A 6,992-nucleotide genomic window follows, 5' to 3' on the forward strand; every position below is an offset into this window, starting at 1 on the left:
AAGCCTATGCATTGATCGCAGCATCTGTAAATGAAGAAGTAAGTCGTCATATTTCATCCTATTCCACTGCCTTTGAAGCTTTACAAAAGCTGAAAGAACTCTATGATTCACATTCTGCACTTGAAGTTGTTCAGCTCATGATTAAACTCTTCACTCTTGAACTGAAAAATAATGATCCTCTTGCTCTTGCATCTGAAATAAAGTCTATAATGCATGATATTAAATCCACTAAGGTTGAGCTGGATATCTCTCTTATTTCCTTTCTCAAAGCACTCTATCCTACCTACTCCAATTATCTTCAGTCTTTACAAGCAAATGGAAATCTTAAAGACATAACCTTTGAGTCTCTTGTGAAAAAGTTTGCTGAAAGAGAGAAAGCCTTTGGAAATAAAATAGTCCCTGAATCTTCTGAAGAGACTGTTTGCCTTGCTCATAAAGAAAAGAATCCTGCTCAAGATTCTACAAGAGGAAGAGGTGGACGAAGAGGAAGAGGAAGATACTTCAGAGGCAGGGGGGGTAGACATTCTCAAGGAGAAAAGGCAGATTTGCATTGCATTCGCTGCAAACGAAATGGATCACATGATGCTTCTACATGCAAGCTACCATGGGACAAAATTGAGCAGAGAAGAAATCAGCAGAAAGGTAAAACTGATGACACAGACAAAGGTAAAGCACCTAAATCCGCTCACTATATTGAGGCACAATGTAACATTGGAGTAAATGAAGATTTGTTTAATGCTTCACTCGCTTCTTCGAAAAATGACTGGTTGCTTGATTCAGGAGCAACCTGTCATATGACTCATAGGAAAGATTTTTTTGAAGATTTCACTGACAATGTTGATGGAGCAGTATACTTTGCAGATCAGTCAAAAATCAAGCCATCAGGGCTTGGCACAATCAAGCTTAAACTGCCTGGTCTTCCAGACTTTCTTCTGGATCATGTTCTATATCTCCCACAGCTCAAGAGAAACTTGTTGTCCCTGGTCCACATCCGCCAGCAAGGTCACTCCATTCATATGTTTGATGGAAAGCTTGAGGTAAGAAAGGCATCTGACCACTCACTTGTCATGAGGGGTATAGAAGAAGAAAGACTTCTTAAACTGCAAGGAACCTCTGCTCATGCACAACATTTCTCATATATTTCTCATCATGAAGAAGGTACACTTCCGTCAAGTTTATTATGGCATGCTAGATTTGGACATTTAAACTATGATAGTCTCCGCTTGTTGAAGAAAAATGGTGTTGCTGGTTTGCCTACAATTCCTAGAAAACATAAGCAATGTGATGCTTGCATTCTAGGAAAGCATAGCAAACAGTCTTTTCATGATTCACATTCAAGAGCACATAGGAAGCTTGAACTCATTCATTCAGATTTATGTGGTCCAATGCTTGTTCCTTCTGCAAATGGAAATAAATATATCATGACATTTATTGATGATTACACCAGAATGTGTTGGGTTTATTTATTGAAGAACAAATCTGATGCTTTTCAAACATTCAAGAATTTTCATAAATGGATTGAAAATGATGCACAATCTCATATTGGGTCTATTCGCACTGATAATGGAAAAGAATATACATCAAATGAATTTGAACACTATCTTCACCAACATGGAATTAAACATCAAACAACTGTGACTTATAATCCTCAACAGAATGGTGTAGCTGAAAGAATGAACAGAACAATTTTGAATATGGTACGATCCATGATTTTCTTCAAAAATGTAAAGATAATGTTTTGGGCTGATGCTGTTCTATGTGCTACATATATAAAGAATAGATGTCCTCTAGTGCTATAAGAAACAAGACTCCTTATGAATTGTGGTATGGACATGTTCCTTCGGTAAAACATCTCAGGATCTTTGGTTCCACCTGTTATGCTTTAATACCAAAGGTACATAGAAACAAACTTGGTGCTAGAAGTCGTAAGTGTATCTTCCTGGGGTATTCACACACATCTAAAGCATACCGTCTCTATGATGAAGTAAATAAAAAGTTTGTTGTATCTAGAGATGTCATTTTTCTTGAATCATCCAAATCTGACAGTGTTGTTGAGCGGTAACTTGATCGCTTGGATAGATTCACAAAACCGAAATCATTTCAAGAGTTTGATAATCAGATTCCACATCTTGAAGGGGGGATTCCTATACTAGATCAACATGTGGAATCTTCTTCTAAAGAACAATCTCCCCTGCATGACACTCCAACAACGGATGATGCTTTAAGTGATGTAATTGATAGAATTGGGAGACTCAATCTTGATTCAGACCCAACTCAATCAACAAAGCAGCCTGGACCATCTCAGAAAGGTCCCCCAAAATGGCTGACAAAGACACTTGAAAGTGTTCATCCTGATGAAATTGGAAAAACAGGAACCAAAAATACAAACCGACAAGATGGAGGTGATGTAGATAACTCTAATTCACCTGTTGATATGGATGTTACTTATGATTGTGAATTGAACTTGTCTACAGATTTTGAACCAACTTCCTTCAAAGAAGCTGCTTCTCATGATGAATGGAAAGAAGCGATGCAGAAGGAGTATGATGCCCTCATAAAGAATGGCACTTGGAAGCTGGTCGATCCTCCATTTGGAACCAAACCAATTGGCTGCAAGTGGGTCTACAAGAACAAATACAAAGCTGATGGCTCACTTGACAAGCACAAAGCTAGGCTTGTGGCAAAAGGTTTTGCACAGAAGGAAGGGGTCGATTATGAGGAAACTTTTGCCCCCACAGCAAAATGGGCCACCATCCGAACACTCTTTGCACTAGCTGCTCAGAACGGTTGGAAAGTCCATCAAATGGATGTAAAAACTGCATCCTTGAATGGAGATCTAAAAGAGAATGTTTTTATGTCCCAGCCTGAAGGATTTGCTGTGAAAGGACATGAACATAAAGTATGCAAACTTGTGAAGTCCTTGTATGGCCTCAAACAAGCACCACGAGCCTAGTATGAAAAGCTAACTGAGCATCTTCTGAAACTCAACTTCAATCATTTTGATCTTGATGATGCAACTTTATTTTTCAAGAAAGTTGGCAAAACAGTTGTATATCTTGTGGTATATGTAGATGATCTTTTAATGACAGGGAACAATGAAAGCTATATTGCATCCATAAAGAAAGAATTAGGAAAATTTTTTGAAATGACTGATTTGGGCTATGTTCATTACTATCTTGGCATTGAAGTAACCCAACATCCAAAATCCATATTTCTTTCTCAAAAGAAATACATTGGAGATTTGTTAAACAGATTTGGCATGACAGAGTGCAATCCTCTTTCTACTCCAATGGAACAAAACTTGAAGCTCACATCTATTGAAGGAAAGGAATTTGAGGATGCAACAAAGTATAGACAGCTTGTAGGAAGTCTCATCTACCTCACTACTACCAGACCAGACATTTCATTTGCTGTTGGAATCCTCTCCAGGTTTATGCAAAAGCCTTGTCAGGGACATTGGCCTACTGCAAAAAGAGTTCTAAGGTACTTGAAGGGAACTCAAGACCTTGGAATCAAGTATACACAGGTGGACGACTTCAACTTGATTGGATACTCTGATTCAGACTTCGATGGAGACAAAGAAACTGGGGTATCTACTTTAGGATATGCTATGAGTCTTGGATCAGGAGCTATCTCCTAGAGATCACGCAGTACCAGCAGATTCCACAACAGAAGCAGAATATGTGGCAGCAGCTGAAGCAACGAAAGAAATTGTGTGGCTCAGGAAAATTCTTGAAGATTTGCAGGTAAAACAAATACAATCAACTCCACTCATGATTGATAACACCTCTGCAATAAAGTTGGCCAAGAACCCAAAGTTCCATGATCGTACTAAGCACATCAATACTAAATATCATCTGATCCGACATCATGTTGAGGCCAAAACAATCCATCTCCGTCATTGTTCCACAAACGAGCAAATTGCAGACATCTTCACCAAAGCGCTTGGAAGAGAAAAGCTTGAAAGATTCAGAACGATGCTTGGACTCACCAACATCCCTTCAGATTAAGGGGGGGAATGTTGACACCTAATCCTCAACGGATGGGTGAACTGGAACGCGATCAGTCATCAAGAAGATGAACTGATCCGTCCTATTTCTGTATATAAATGATAGTTAGCTAATGAATTATGCAATCAGTTTTCTTCTGCCTATTCTGGAGTTACCCTGGCCTGACAAATACACTATAACCAAGATTTAAAGATTTACAATAAAAGCACATGAATTTATGGACTTATTGAAAAAACCTCTCTTTTTTTATAACAATGCAGAAATGACAATATGATGGCTTATGAAATACATCAACAGTATATTGGCAGCAACTACAAAAATATCAACCCCTTAAAACAATTTCCACATCGACAAGGAAAAACATTCTCTTTGCATCAGATTTTTGATTGATAATTTTTTTTTAACTCCAGAAAAATGATCAAATAAATTCCTGCAACTAGTGGTTGCTCATAATATTACATTGTAGAACAAAATAAACCGAGCCTACAAACAATGAAATTTCCTTTCCTTTTTTTTAAAGATCCTATATAACGCTTTCGCACTCATCTGCCTTTGATTTCTTCCCCTCAGCTTCCTTTTAATTTCATCTAGGTGATGTATGGTATCATGCTTCAGCCTCTTGATTTTGAACTTCGCTTACGGATCCTAGCACTTCCATATCTGATTCATAACATTCTTTGTTCTTCTTAAGAGCTTTAATCACCCGATCATCCCACTTTTGGGATATAGCTTCCATGTTGATTTTCTAAGCAGAATACCATCCACGGTAAGCACTCTAACGCTAATTGTCCCAACCAAGAGCTTTAGCCTCTTCAAGGCCATCACAGACTAATGTATTGTCAGTACAAGCTTTCCACATACCATGAACAACAACCTCCAATGTTTTGTTTGGACAATGATGCCGATAACATCCATTGCCTTGTGTTAAAGTCCCTCGTGCAAACCCCGTTCGAACTAATGATGATGGCATACACCTGGAATCAGGTCCATGGATTTCACCCAACATGCGGTCAGCTGATTGTGAACTGTTTGTGTCAGTTCATGATTAATCTGAATATGCTAAAAAATATGCACAATAATTTGCTAAAGAAGATTTTCCACCATTTTTAGGTTGTGGAGAGTATCGATCCCACTGGGGGAAGTCATCACTGTAACTCACAATAGGGACTTAACATTAAGCCTCCCTATTGTATGTGCAACCCAAGGAATGTGTAGAATTGAAATGATAAGCCCCCTTCCATTGGCCACACGGAGAAGTAACAAATTCGATTCCTTGATGTCGCCCCCATTCTAATGGTTCATCCATGCTATAATTTTCCTGATACCACCGACTATCCTCTAAGAGAGAGTGTCATTGGTGAAACAACGTACCTCGTGTCTACAGAACCATTCATTATCTTATTCAAGAGAAGCCTTTTCTCTCAATGAGATCCTTCGGTCCCCCTTCCACTACATCTCCGAGCTCTAATCCTAAGAACTCTTTAAAAAATGGCCCATAGTGCAATGATGAATGCACGACAATACGTGGGAGCACAACACGAGTCACCTCTGTAACTAAGTTTAAGTTTTGAATTACGTCTTCGCTTACACTCTTCTTGAAAATTTGCAAATGCGTGTGGATAAAAACCAAGAACATGCATGACCTCATGTATCATTGTTGAAAAAAGCATGTTTCAGCCTCTGTTGTTAAATGTGAGGTGCTACATTTACATGACCTACAATTGCATGGTCCTATTGATCATGCTCACATTCCTAGTAGTTGTACGAGGTCATCATTAGCAAGACCTTCATTAACATACTGACACAGTAAGTATCTTGACCACATGCAGAGTAACCACTTAGACGGAGGTGTCCTTTTACAGGTTCCTCATGGAGTCGCATATTCTTGTCTTCTCTTGATATATCCTCTGAAGTGCACTTGAATCAGAAATAACCATAAAATGGAGGTTATGCATGTGCATCGCTGATAGGAACCCCTGGAATTGAGCTTATTGTCGGCTCCTCTAACTTCACAATGTCACCAATTTTTCGACAATCTCTGTCAAATGAGTGTCCTACTGTATCATAATTCAAGAATATCCTTATGGTCTTCTTTTTATTCAGTTGTGAGTTCTTGTTGGCAACAACCAACATTTCCTTACCTTTCCTGTGATTTTCTATAAAACCATATTCATCCCCATATGTCTAAGGAGTTACAGAATACTCCTTGCATCCAAACCGACGACGTTGTTCCAGAATATGATCATGAATACAAGAATGAGACTGAGGAGCCTCACCCACTTGCTCCATGTTCTGCCTATGTCACCCAATGCCTTCAGCTTTGCAACCAAAAGTACCTATCCAGAGCAGTAGAAGGAGTATCTTGTGCATAGCCAAGACAAGGATCCATGATCTTTGATGCATCATGTTTACTCTTCTCCCGCCTTTCTTACACCAAGTTCTGTGTCGCATTACATCCATGGCATCATACGATTCTCGACACAACGCCTCAATCCAAAGCTTCATCAAATCCAGAAACTTGACTGCAATAATCTATATTTGAAACCCCATCATCTAAATTCACCATATATGCCATCAGGAAAAAACCTAAATCAGCAAAGACGAATAAGAAATGAAGAAGCCGAATTCTTCGAGACATCCATGATCTTAAAACAAAAGGATCCCCGACCACTAATACAAGAATCTTAAATCGTGGAGACACAGGATATTTTTCTCTGCTTTGCAAGTCAAGCAGGTGGTGGCTTGGATTTATAGCTTTCTAGCTATATAGAAATACATGCATGGATTTCGATCCCATAAGAATAATAATGCCACAACAACAAAAATCAACCTTTCCTTCTTAATATTTGAATCCCTCTAAATAACCCACTCTCCGATCTAAACAAGTAGCAAGGGAAATTTCCAACTCGACGTTCAAAACTTACCCAATCCCTTAGTACACATCAAGTCCTGAGTGATGGAAGAAACTTCAAAATTTGGCCA

At 38.8% G+C, this 6,992-nt stretch overlaps 1 pseudogene; it reads right to left on the bottom strand.

Moving 5' to 3' along the window:
• Positions 1-4,791: 4,791 nt before the first annotated feature.
• Positions 4,792-6,299, bottom strand: LOC149231275 (uncharacterized; annotated as a pseudogene).
• Positions 6,300-6,992: the final 693 nt, after the last annotated feature.

The sequence above is a fragment of the Pinus tabuliformis genome, chromosome J (assembly GCF_031772625.1).
Source record: "Pinus tabuliformis cultivar Carrire ecotype Pingquan chromosome J, CPIR1, whole genome shotgun sequence".
NCBI lineage: Eukaryota > Viridiplantae > Streptophyta > Pinopsida > Pinales > Pinaceae > Pinus > Pinus tabuliformis.